We start from the raw sequence: 13845 nt of genomic DNA on the forward strand, positions 1-13845 counted from the left end.
GCAGGTCGGCAAAAACTGGAAACAATAAATACAGAAAACATTGATATTGTGTTTAGTTGTTGTAATTTATTTATTTATTTATTAATGTTTTTATTCCCAAAATGAATAACTTTAATAAATTCGATTCAGTAATTCAGTTTGTTACATGAAGAGTGATCTCTGAATTTTATGCAGTACAGTAGTGTCTTTGGAGCCCCCCCCACCCCAAACTGTTAAACTGTTTATGTTAAATTGTAATGTAAACAATCAAAATGATTAATTCTCATGTGCAATAGTGTATTATTTCCTGCACAGTTATATTCCTGCATGTTTGCTGTGGGGGCTTAAGGTGCTTTACATTGTTTTAATTATAGTGGGAGGGTATGGTCTGAGGGGTCTTTATTTCATTGATCCAATAATCAACACATTCAAGGTCTTTTCATGCCTTTAATTTTTGCAGCTGCTGTGGATTGTCCTGTGTTTGAGCTGCCTTGGGTCCCGTGGTCTGGCAGTCACAGGCCCCTGGGCACTGGCCCCACTGGTCCGGTCAGAAATCCATAGTTTTTGATGCTTGTTGCAAGCATCATGCTACTATGAGTACACACAAAACATTCATTCATGACTTATTCATTCATGAAAACACAGCTCTGCAGAAAGGTTTCACTTTGCAAGCCATGTCACGTCGCTTCTTGTTAAGTCAGGCAGTTTGTAGTTAAACACTTGCAGGAATTGAAATGAGGAGTAGCCAACAAAATAGAATATAACCACTTAAATAGAAGTAATGGATGATGACCAAGCCTATCCAGAACTAACAACCTAATAACCCATCACCACCAGTTTCACCTGGAGGGCACTAGTTGAATTTCTGTGGTAGCTGCTGCCACCGCAGGCCCCCCTAGACATACCATTATATTCTAGAGCAGGAGTGTCAAACTGGGTTCTTTCCAGGCCACAGCTCTGTAGTAGAGGTTTGTGCTACTGTGCATACCCACTGGACCCAAGGGACCCACCAGAATATCTTGCGGCGTGAGGCTAATTTTCAGTGTTGTATGCGAGACCAGGCCGGAAAGCAGCCCACTGAAGGCAAGAGTGGGGTGAAGCACACATAAAGAGAAATCCTGCAGATCAATGAATAGCCTAAATAAAGTAGAACAATCACTAAATCGTATGTATAAACAATATAAAATGATAACAGTAAAAAATTCAAATAAGTAAAGTCATTCTTAAGAGTTGCGAAGCGGCCAATCATGAATAACATGCAAATTCTTGTTACTTACAGAGATGGTGTTTATAGTGGGACGGGCACAGCTGCCGAGCCCAGCAAAACGCCAAAATAACCATTCCGTGGTTTAATTCCTGTTTTGTGTTTACTGGGAATAAATGGCGTATGGTGAAGTTACTTCAGCAGAGGATAATGTATTTGTGAATAGACTGTGTCAAATACTGGATGTCAGTTCACCTTAACTGAACTGCGTGGGCAGGAGTGTGCCAAAACGTTTAGGTTGTGGGCGGTAGCAGGACAAATGGTTTCAATTGTCTGTGGGAGTGGGATGAAATCTTGCGGGGGCAGGCGGGAGCGGGACTGAAAAAAACAGTCCCACAAAGACTTCTACTCTGCAGGACTAGTTTTTTTTCAGAATTCATCTCATGGAGACATTTATGGAGCTCACAGGCTTAATTAGCCGATGAATTGAATTAGGATTTTATGAGGAGCAATGCTAAACTCTGCAGAGCTGTGGACCCAAAGGAACCCAGGTTGACCCCTCTGTTCTAGAGTCGTGAATCCAGAACAGGTACACTCTGGTGCAAAAAAAAATTGGACATGCCCAAAATGGCAAAACATTAAAATTTTAATAGCTTAATAATAAATCATTAAACAAATGGATAAAATTACTGAGTGTGAGATATTGCTTCCCTTTGCTTTCTTTAAATGTCGAAGTCTTGTGGGTAAACAAGACAACCTTTTACAGAAAGAAGAGTCAGTATTGCTCCACTTAGCGCTGATGGAAATCTGGACTCTGTCCAGCCCAAAACCATCAGTAAAAACCAGTATATTTTGGGTTTGGCCCATTTTTTGCATGGGAGTGTACACAAGTTAGGTTCCACTATATGTGGTTTGGTGAAGAAAACATTTTCATTCATTTTTTGCAGATTCATGTCTATGCATTCCAAACACATACTGTGGTTTCAGTGCCACTTAAAAAAGCCATGCGGATGCACGTGAGGACCTCTCTTGGCATCCTTTACAGGTATAAAGACAAAGAAATCCTAACCGTTTAATCCAGGATCTATGTGTACTAACCAAACACTGTAAAATGCCTGGTTAGATTGGTATTTAACATGGCTTATGAGCCATTAGCAGTTGCTTCTAGTAGTACTATAATTTTGTTGTTTAATATTAAATATTGTCAGATGTTTCCAGTTACAGTGGAATTCTTTCCCATAGTTGAAAAAGACTCCCAGAGTATTAGATGGAGAGGATGGAGAAAAACACTTCAGTGTCCACTTCAGTTATATGATGCCAGTGGAGCTAAAAGTGACTATAATACAAACCCAAGTCTGAAAAAAGTTGAAACAGTAGATGGGAATTAAAATAGAAGTCAGTGGTTTGTAAATCCACTTTGACCTGCATTTAAACAAAAGCAGTAGAAAAACAAGATATTTAATGTTGTATTTTGTCAACCTCATTGTTTTTGGTACATTTATGCCCATCCTGAACTTCATGCCTTTAACACGTTCCAAAAATGAAGCAATTTAAGACTAGGAACGATGTCAAATGTTCAAAAGGCCTAGAGCTTTATGATCTTTATGAGGATGGGTCAAGGCTCACCAAAAAAAATGCATCAGCAAATAATGCAACTGCTTAAGAACAACATTCCTCAATGAGTGATTACAAGAATTTTAGGTATTTCATCCTCTACATTGCTTAAAATCATCAAAGAAATCAGGGAATCCGGAAAATCTCTGTCATATATTATGAAAACAAATGAATGCCTGTGACCTTTGAATCCTCCATGAATAACCGGCATGCTTTTGCGATGGATAACATCACACTGGCTCGGGGACACTTTGACAAACTGTTGTCAATGAACACAGTTAAACGCTGCATTCACAAATACAAGTTAGGACTGTACTGTGCACAGCAGAAGCCCTATGCCAACAGCGTCCAGAAATGCCGCCAACGCCTCTGGACTCTAGCCCGTCTGAAATGGACCGATGCACAGTGGTAACGTCTATTGTAGTTTGACGAGTCAACCTTTCAGACTGTTTATGCAAATAATGGATGTTGTGTTCTCTGGGCCAAAACTAAAAAAGGACCACCTGCATAAAGTTCAAAAGTCAGCGACTGTCACGGCGTGGGGGTGTGTTAGAGCTGATGGCATGTGTACATCTGTGAAAGCATCATTAACTCAAACATATATTCACATTTTGGAGCAACATACAGCGCCTTCCACAAATTTTTGCACCCCTAGTTGACCTGAGCAGAATGAGCTGTGAAAACATTCTTTATGGCTTTTCCTTTTGATCTTTCATTCAAAATATTAATCAGTCGAATCTAGTGGTCTCCAATCTTGCTGCTGGAGAGCTACCTTCCTGCAGAGCCTTGTTCCAGCCACAATTTGCCACACCTGCTCCAGCTAATTAACCTCTTCCCAGGTCCCTGTTTGGCTGGATCAGATGTTTTAGAGTTAAGAAATGGACGAGGCACCTTACTGGATACAGGTTGGAACTAAGCTCTGCAGGAAGGTAGCTCTCCAGGACCAGGGTTGGAGACCACTGATCTGACCTTTATTTGAAGTACAAAGACCATTCATCCACACAGAATCTCCTTCAGATTCTGAGGTTCAGGCTTCTGGACTCTCCTCTTCAGCTTGTTCCCTAACTTTTCTATGGGGTTTAGGTTTGGGGACTGGGGTGGCCAAGGCAAACTTTGTTTCTGTGGTCAATGAGCCATTTTTGTGTTGATTTTGAGGTGTGTTTTGGATCATTGTCCTGCTGGAAGATCCAGCCATGGCCCAGTTTAAGTTTCCTGGCTGAGGCAGTCAAGTTAATAGCTGCTGGTACTTGATGGAGGCAATGAGACCATGTATCCGAACAAGTTGACTGGGGCTTTTGGAAGAAAAACAGCTCCACAACATCCAAAACATTCTACACGTGTTTCAACAGCATGGCTTTGTAATCAGAATGTGAGGGTGGCCTGCTTGACTGCCACTGAAAACGTGTAGTGCATTGTGAAGCGCACAACACAGTGAAGGTTGCAGATGGTTGTGCAGCTGATGACTTTATATCTGATGATATCATATATATATATATATATATGATAACTGATCTTCAGTCCCCAAATGTATATTAAGTGCTGCCGAAAGAAAAGGTGATGTAACACAAGTACATGCTGCTGTCACAACTTTTTAAAATGTGCTGCAGGTATCATGTTTGGAATGAGTATATATTTAAAAAATAATAAAGTTAAACATCAAATGTCATGTTTTTTTATATTTTCAATTTAATACAGATCAAAAAGAATTTACTCATCACTGCTTTCTTTTTTTGACATTTTACCTCCTATCCTAACTTTTTTGGAACTGGGTCTGTAAGTGTTTCGAGTTCTGCTTTTGAAATTTCACCAAAAGTTTCACAAACATTGACACATGTTCTTGCTGTAGGTGTATTGATCCCCACTTGCTATCTGCAGCTCCTCTCAAGTCGCTTCTGTGAAAGACGTGTAGTCTACGTGACTCCTCTGTAGTTTGCATCACGAAGTGCAAACAAAACTAATGCCGGCTTACAAAAGCCGCAGCCAGCATTAGGCTCTGTGTTTGCCCTTGAAACTGAACACTTGTTTCTAAGCTATCAGGGATTCACTGGACCATGCAGAGCTGAAGGCCAAGGTTAAAGACGGTCAGAGGACAGACAAGGAGTTGTGATGAATCTCACTCTAACAGTTTTGATCACTTTTAACCCATTTAGAGCCATTTTCATGGACTTCATGCATAATCATGCATTACAATGTGCAGAAGTGTGTTCCCTGTAGAGGATGTGTTCACTTATTTTCACTTATTTTAATATTTATTTTGCACACGACTGTATACGTATAGATATGAATGTAAGCTCAGAATATATGACATGCATGAATGCTTATCATGCCTTTAAAAATAGGAATATTTCGACATGCATTTTTTCCTCGACAGACTTCCTGATGAAGTGGAAATTAGTATAATAGCTGCATAAATAAACTCTGAATACATGCACGTTGTAAGCTATGCAATAAATTCATTGAAACATGAAATAAATGAAAATATTGTTCCCCAACACATTTAAAAGATTTCATATTTAAAAGCATACAAACTAACATAGTAACAATTATAACTGTGCTGCTAAGTATTGAACCATGTATCAGACATATATGTATGATCCATGTATTATAATGCACAAATGTCCAATATGTGATGCAATATTTGATAATGTACATTTATTTTGAAACATATTTCTGACCCTTTATATTATATGTGCATATATGGCCATGTATCAGATTTCCGTATGGGGCATATGTCATACTTCCGCAGGATGTGCAATAGATTTCTCACTGAACTGTAAAACATGCTACCAAAAGCAGGAAGCAGAGTGTTGGGTTTGATGATTGACCGTGTGAATAGAAATGTTTTCTTAATGGTTGTTTCTTCAGTGGTTTATCAGAGATTAACCATTAACACTATTTGCTAGTGTTACATCATTGCCTGAGCTATGTGGTCATACTGTGCGAGGTGCATGCTTGGCTAGCTGTGTGACACAGTTACAGGTATTACAGCAGAAGGTACATGCAATTGGTATAATTCTGTAAGTCTTATGGAGAGCTGTCTTCAACTGAAGATAAAGGGTAAACAGAATATTATAGCAAAGCAATCGGTACTGTCTGCTTGGTTCGACATTGCATGCAACACACTGCATACCTCGTTAACATTATGGTTGCCTGAAGCATATTTGGGTGTATTGTGGATCACGACACATATTATGGTTTACGACATATTTGTGGTGTACATGCATGAGGCAAAGTGGATCAGCAGGTCAGAAACTGTGTATATTACATGCTTAAAAATTCTGAGCCTATTGGCTCATTTTGATGAATCAGTTTGTGTAGCCCAGAGACTGGGTTGAAGGGAAATTCCATAGATTTTTCTACATTTCTGCATGTTTGATGTGAATGCTCTTTAAAAAGATGGTTCTTCAAGGGTTCTTCAGTAAAGAAAATGGTTCAATAAAGAACCATGAACACTCAAAGAACCCTTTGCATGATTAAAGGGTTCTTTGCATCATAAAAGTGTTCCTTAGATTGATAAAGAATGTGCTGTAGATGGTTCTATATAGAACCTTTTTGGGTTTTATATAGCACCAAAAAGGATCCTTCTATTGTAAGAATCTTGACATTGAAACGATAGAAGAACCTTTTGGGGTGCTATGTAGAACCCTTTTCAAAAAGGTTCTATATAGAACCATCCACAGCACATTCTTAAGAACCCTTTAAAGATGCAAAGAACCCTTCAATCATGCAAAGGTTTCTTTGAGTGTTCATGGTTCTTTATGGAACATTTCCTTACTAACGATCCCTTAAAGAACCATCTTTTTTAGGAGTGTTGAGAAACTTCCATAGTCAGAACTGTTCACAGTGGTGGTTCCCTCACAGAAAGTTATTACATGAAATCATTATGAATGTGTTGCCTGATGCCTGAAACATTGTTTTCTGATAGTTTTGAGCTGGACTTTTGGGTTTAAAATATACATGTTTTTCATCTATTCAGGGCAGCAGGGTGCATACATGGTGTTGGGCAAAATAGTCCTTGTTTTCTAGATTTATCACTGTTTTACCATTGTCTACAGTACATACAGAAACTCAGGGTCACTGTTCATTTTAGGACAGTAAATAAAATAGCTATTAATATGTTGTTGACATCGCAGCCCCTGGTTCCTATCACCATCACTATAAAGAAATCCAAGTCCACTAAATTTTTCTTCAGTGAATCATTTCATATCAAACCACTCTGCACTTTCAGTAAAACGGTATGACAGTGTCACTGGGGCAGGACCCCCCTTATCACTAGGGTGGTACCCTCAAAGGTACATCTCAGTACCTTTAGTCAGGTAACATTATTGTACCATAATCCATTGAAATTATATTTTCCAAGTTGTACTGACTCCACACACCCCGTCTCGTCTCCAGGCTTTTATTTTATTGTTCTGTTTTAAAACATCAGGTTATGAAAAGGTACAAATATGAAGTTTTCACCTGCAAAAAATGCATTTAAGGTACACAATTGCACCTTAAAATGACTCTGGCTCAGACATTACAATAGAAATCGAGTTGTCAGATATAATCAAATGAAATAGTTTATTTCAAAATGTAATTAAAATTTACTTACTTTTTTTTGTAATTCTGAACTAAGGGACCTCCAAAACAGGCTGAAATCACATTTTATGGCTACTATCAAAAGGGGTCCATGGCTGGGTCAATCTCACTGCCAGTGCAGATAAGACCGAGCTCCCGTCACGTCCCACTACTGCCAGGTGTAGCTGCCCAGCTTCTGGGTCACTTCAACCCAGAAACTGATTAATCTGCATGAAAAACAAAAGTTTGGTTCTGTTGGTTAGCAGGATAACATTTTTCTGCTCCTCCTCCACTTCAGTACAAGACTAAGAGGAAAATGTTATGACAGAAATGGTGCTCTTTTATGTCTCAGGAGACTTAATGGTGATTTTCCTAAGATTCCTTAGGTGACACAGCATTAGAACTGTGATATGAGATGAAGGAGGGATAAAGACAAAGACGAGCATTATTACTTCAGCAAATCTGAGCACAATGAGTGACTTTACTGAGATCTCTGCTAAACCTCAAGAGGAGACGTGTGAGATTACTGGGCTCTTTTGCTCAGGAGAAACATCTGAGCAGCAGCAAAAGAAAAAAAAATCTCTTTTAACTTTCTGTTTGAGCTCATTGTTTTCTAGAAGAAATTACAGAGATATTAAGATCTCTTTTTTTATATTATAGGGAAAGCAGACTTTGGCGTGCAGCAGAAAAGAGGCAGATATGAAAGGTTTGTAACCACTTTTGTATCTAACTGTAACTTTACAAGTAACATCCCAGAATCAACACCGGATTAGAAGTTTTATTCAATGAAGTTAACAGTGATGCTTTAATCTTGATTTAAGATGGATCCAATAGTTTTCCCATTCTTGCTTCATTTAGGATTTCAGCTGCTCAGCAGTTCCGGATCTCCTTTGTCGTATTTTTCATTTCATAATGTGCCAAATGGGGTGTCAGGTCTGGACTGCAGGCAAGCCAGTATAGCACCTGGACTCTTTGGAGCCATTCTGTTGTAATACATGCAGACTGTGGTTTGACATTGTCTTGCTGGAATAAGCAAGGCCTTCCCTGAAAAAGACGTCATCTGGATGGCAGCATATGTTGCTCCAAAACCTGTAAATATTGTTCAGCATTAATGGTGCCTTCACAGTTGTGCAAGTCATCCATGCCATGTGCACTAATTAGCCCCTAATTAGCGTTTCTGGATCCTATTTATATATGGTTCATTCTTTGCATGGTAGAGTTTTAACAGTGTTTAAGTTTTAACAGTGTTCACCACGAACAGTTTTCACAGACAGTGGTTTTCGGAAGTGTTCCTGAGCCCATGCAGTGATTTCAACTGCAGAACTGTGTCTGTTTTTGACGTCATCTGAGGGCCCCAAGATCACATCCAGCCAATATTGGTTTTCGGCCTTGTGTTTGGCATACAGAGATTTCTCCGGATTTTCTGAATCTTTTTATTACATTATGCACTGTAGATGATGAAATCTCACCGGCTCTTTGTTATTTTACATTGAGAAACATTATTCTTCAATTGTGGTGAACCCCTCACTATCTTTACTTCTGAAAGTCTCAACCTCTCTGAGATGCTCTTTTTATACCGAATCATGTTACTAACCTCTTGCCAATTAACCTAATTAGCTGTGAAATGTCCCACCAGGTGTTTTCTAACACTACACAACATTACCAGTCTTTTGTTGCACCTGTCTCAACTTTTTTGTTTCGTGTTGCTGGCATCAAATTTAAAATGTACATGTTTTTCTAAAAAATATCTGTTTCAACATATGTTGTCTGTACTATTTTCAATTTTATATAGGGTTTAAATGATTTGCACATCATTGCGTTCTGTTTTTATTTACATTTTTCACAGCAACCTGACATTTTTGGAAACAAGGTTGTACAAAGGCAACATAGATAAGTCTTATAATGTGGACATTAGCTTGTTTTTGAATGTCTTCATTAACTGTGTGTGTACTTCGTCACAAGGCCAAAACTGAATGCTCCACGAGTGTCTTTTCTACTCCTCCACTGGGTGTGTTAGAAGCCTCATTACGTCTTGTGGTTACTTTCTCTTCACCAAAGCCCAGTAAATAGCTCTGATCTGTCTCATGGAAACCAAACAAAAACTCACAGGATGTCCTTCTGCTCTTACCTGTCTGCTTTGGGAGTGGAATTTTGTGAAAAAAAGCCAGGCACTGTTGGAGGAACACAACGACCACTTCTGTACCCTTCTGTTGCGCTCAACTCACACAGTCTGGGATATTTAAAGGGAATAAAGGCCTGTTACTCTGTTTAGGCCCTGGCTTGGACAGCAGGGACACTGTGACTAAATGTTTGAGGCACCTGAATATGTTATGGGCCCATGATCCTTTAGGAATGACAAAAGGTCATGAGACTTCCATTGTGTTTCTTTTTCTTGTAAATGCAATATAATGAAAGGTTGGTGTCTATCTATAGAGTGTGAAGATTACACAGTATCCTGTTACAGAGGAGTTTGTGTTGAGATTTAGGTGAAAGCACAATGGTGAGCCTTCCTTGAATGATGCAACCACAGCTTGATATTGCTACTGAACCGCCTGAAGAGAACCGTCAGCTGGTTGGAGAGACGCAGTGTCAAATGACTCAAGGACTCCATTGACACTTATGCTGTCATTTACACAGTGTTTGCACACTTACAATGTGTGTATTTGAAGAGCCTGACTGTGTGTTCACTGTGGTGCTCTAGAGTTGGTTTTGGAGTCTGATTCAGACAGTATGTCAGGTTATTTTAGTTCAGACCAAATGTATGATGTATGTCTGGATTTGGACAAAATGAAATTTTCATGTCACATAAAATTTGATATATACCACATAAAATTTCCTTAAGGGCATCTGGGCCACTGTGCACAATTTCAGTTTTATGGCAGCATCCTACCCTGTAAAAAAATCCACTGGGCTAAATTAACACCTACAGTGGCCATTGGAGACCAGTCTAACTACACACTGCACACTGGAGACCAGAGCAGATGTTAATTTGACGCTGGTGATTTCGCTGTGTGGGAATGCATGGCCTGTGAGCCTGCATGCCTTTCCTTCACCATATTCCTGCACCAAACAGAGGTCTGCCTTATGCAGCCCTGGTCAAATCACACAATGTTAAAAACATAAACACCACCTCCAAATGGAACTTAAATATGACACATTTCCACAAATATTAACGTACAATTATTATTTATTTACTGAATTTAACATTTTGGGGTGAAAAAAAAGCATGAAATGTGGCGTGTGCATAAGTTTTGGCACCCCTTCAGGCAGTACTTTGTAACATATTCTTTGACTGAAATCACGGTCCACGTTTCCTTCTAATTCAGAAATGATTTACAGTCCCTCACATCAGGTTTGAGACCCTATAATATAAAAGTCAGGGGTGTTAAAGGCCATTTCAAAGCAATATCAAAATCTTTCATTTCTTGAAAGAGTTTGAAGTTGGTTTTCATATATGTTTTGGATCATTGTCTTATCTTGTTATTCAGCCTCTTCTTCTTCAGTTTCCTCCCTGACTGTGGGATATTAGCCATGTGGATTTGTTGATCTTTTGTAGAATCATTCCTTCCCTCTATTCCCTCAACATTTCCTGTGCCACTGGCTGACACGCAACCCCAGAGCATAACAGATCCACCTCCCTGCTTAACATTTGGCAAGGTGTGCTTTTATTATAATGACTCTCCAAACATACATTTTGTGATTATAGCCAAAGAGTTCAATTTCATTAAAAAAAAAAGTGACATGTTTTTCATCAGACCTCAGCACTTGAGTTCATAATGCCTCTGGTTTATCTAAGTATTGTGTTGCATACTTTAGATGTTGACTTTTCTGGTGAGATCACAGTTAACATCTGACCCCTCCATGTAGAAGATATTTGTCCAACATCACTTCACAGTGGGACAGTGCATCACTACTCCCATGTCAGCCAAATCTGCCTGTAGGTTCTTGGCAGTGATGTGTGGTTGTTTTGCACGTCTGACCACTCTATGAGCAGCTTTTTTTTAGAGATTCTTGCTCCTCCAAGTCCAGTCTTGACTTCGACAGTTCTTCTTAACTTCCATTTCTTAATGACATTTCAAACAGTGAAAATTACAAGCAGGGAGAGTTTAGGTATCTTTTATAATATCCTTTTGGTTTGTAAAGGTCAGTTATCTTTAGGTTCAGGTCCTCAGTCAGCTGCTAAGACGAGCCCATGGCTGAGAGGATTATATCATTTATTATACTCTGGAATTGTCTATACCTGACTTTAAAGGTTGTTCCATGTAGATATTGACTTATTTTCAACAAAAAAACAAAAATGAACAAAACATGTAATTTAACCAAGTGTTCAAACTTTCATGTAAATCTAACTTTCAGTTATATTTCACATAACTGTATGCAGCATTGTAAACAGTCAAAACCATTCTATATTATTAATTTCTTTATGGCTCACTTGACACTGTCTGAAGCAGCTTCACAACGAGCCACCTGGAATGCCTAGCAAACAGTGTTGATGAAGTACCTGCAAATCTTGGACATCAAAAGAAATATGTACGCTATTACACCTACAGGAGCTTTTATGACATCCCATTCTAAATCCATAGGCATTAATATTGCAGTCGGCACAATGCAGTCAGGCAGGTAACGTTCTCCTGGCATTCACCAAACCCAGACTCTTCCATCAGACTGCCAGATAGAGAAGCGCGATTCGTCACTCCACAGAATACGTTTCCACTGATCCAGAGTCCAGTTGCTTTGCACCTCTCCATACCATTGCATGCAGCTGCTCAGCCATGGAAACCCATACCATGAAGCTCCCACCACACAGTTGTTTTGCTGATGTTAAAGCCAGAGAAGGTTTGGAACTCTACAGTTACTGAGTCAGCAGAGCGTTGGAGACTTTTATGCACTATGATCCTCAGCACTTGGCGACCTGCTCTGTAACTTTATGTGGTCTGACACTTCATGGCTGAGTTGCTGTGGTTGGTAAACGCTTCTACTTTTCAATAATACCTCTTGCAGTTGAGCGTGGAATATCCAGGAGAGAAGAAACTTTGTGAACTGACTTGTTGTAATGGTGGCATCCTATTACAGCAAGAGCTCAGTGAGCTCTTTAGAACGACCCATTCTTTCACAAATGTCAGGCAGACTGCATGGCTAGGGGCTTGATTTTATACACCTGTGACAATGAGACTGAATGAAACACTTAAATCCGATGATTAAGTGGTGTGTCCCAATACTTTTGTCCACATAGTGTGTCTCCAAAATAATGACATTACAGAAGAAGGCAAAAACATTTTTTTAATGTTGTTTACTTTTAAAGCATGTTAATGTAAAGAGATTTTGTTCCAAGTAATTTTGGAACATTTCTATTGGTCTGTTCACTATGAAATGTCCGTGCAATGTAAAGGAGAGCTGCCATGTTAAAACCATGTAAAATTGACAAAAATGGAGATACATGTTTCTCTTTGGACAGCAACAATATACTGACCACTTGTCAGCTGCTGAAAATGACTTTCCACAGGAGAATTTTAGGCTTTTTTTTCTTTTAAATTAACAAATTCGGCTTCACTGTTTAGGTCAAATTATCTTAACATCATGAAAAAGAAACGTTCATTCATTCAGTCAATTCATTTAATGTCCTTTTGACTGGTTCTGTATTTTTGTCCCTGTCAACAAAATCTCACAATTTTTGTTATTTTACATAATTAAAGAATTCCAGCTGCCAGTCTCAACATTTTTGCAGCTGCCTTTTACACTGAGTGTAAATTTCATGATAAATCAGCCCAAAGGAAACCAAAATCTTGTTATATTAACTTATATTAACATTAAAAGTTGAGAATGTTTTTGTCTTCTCCTGTAAAGTTACTGCTTTAAAGACACAAGGTTTGTAGATCAGGACCTTTGGCAATGTTGTAACTGCACTATAATGAAAGGCTCATCTCTATCTGTAGCCAATGAGAGAGAGTGGATAGTAAGTCACCTCACCATCACAGTCAGTCAGGCTACAGACAACACCAGATCCCTCCCCCACCCCACAGCTCTGCTTTGCTTTTTCTGGAGTGGCAGTGGAAAGTCGCGTGACCGTGTGACTGCTGGTAGTCACTTATTAATACTCACTGAAAACCACCTGAGATGCCCCCCTTGCCTTTTCTACATGCACATATGTGTTGAAACGGCCTGCTCTCCGGCACACTGAGCTGCACTGCTAATGTTTTTGTCTGGTTTAATGACTAACTTAAGTCTGACGTCCAGACATCCGCTTTCACTGTATTTCTTCACATTATTGAGAAGCCACTGTAATTTGGTTTGTTGTGTGAATATATGGGGAGCAATACAGGCGACTGTCACCACTGCGTCCTACAGATTCACTCATACTAATGCCTAAACACTTCTTGCTGAAAGCTCAAGGTATGTTGTGGAAAGCTGAGTCTTATTTTCCATGAAATGACCCGTCGCTCAGCTGCTTTTCTAATACAGCTGGTAGTAGAACAAATATATTAGCTATC

The sequence above is a fragment of the Colossoma macropomum genome, unplaced genomic scaffold, assembly GCF_904425465.1.
Source record: "Colossoma macropomum unplaced genomic scaffold, Colossoma_macropomum, whole genome shotgun sequence".
In the NCBI taxonomy this organism is placed as follows: domain Eukaryota; kingdom Metazoa; phylum Chordata; class Actinopteri; order Characiformes; family Serrasalmidae; genus Colossoma; species Colossoma macropomum.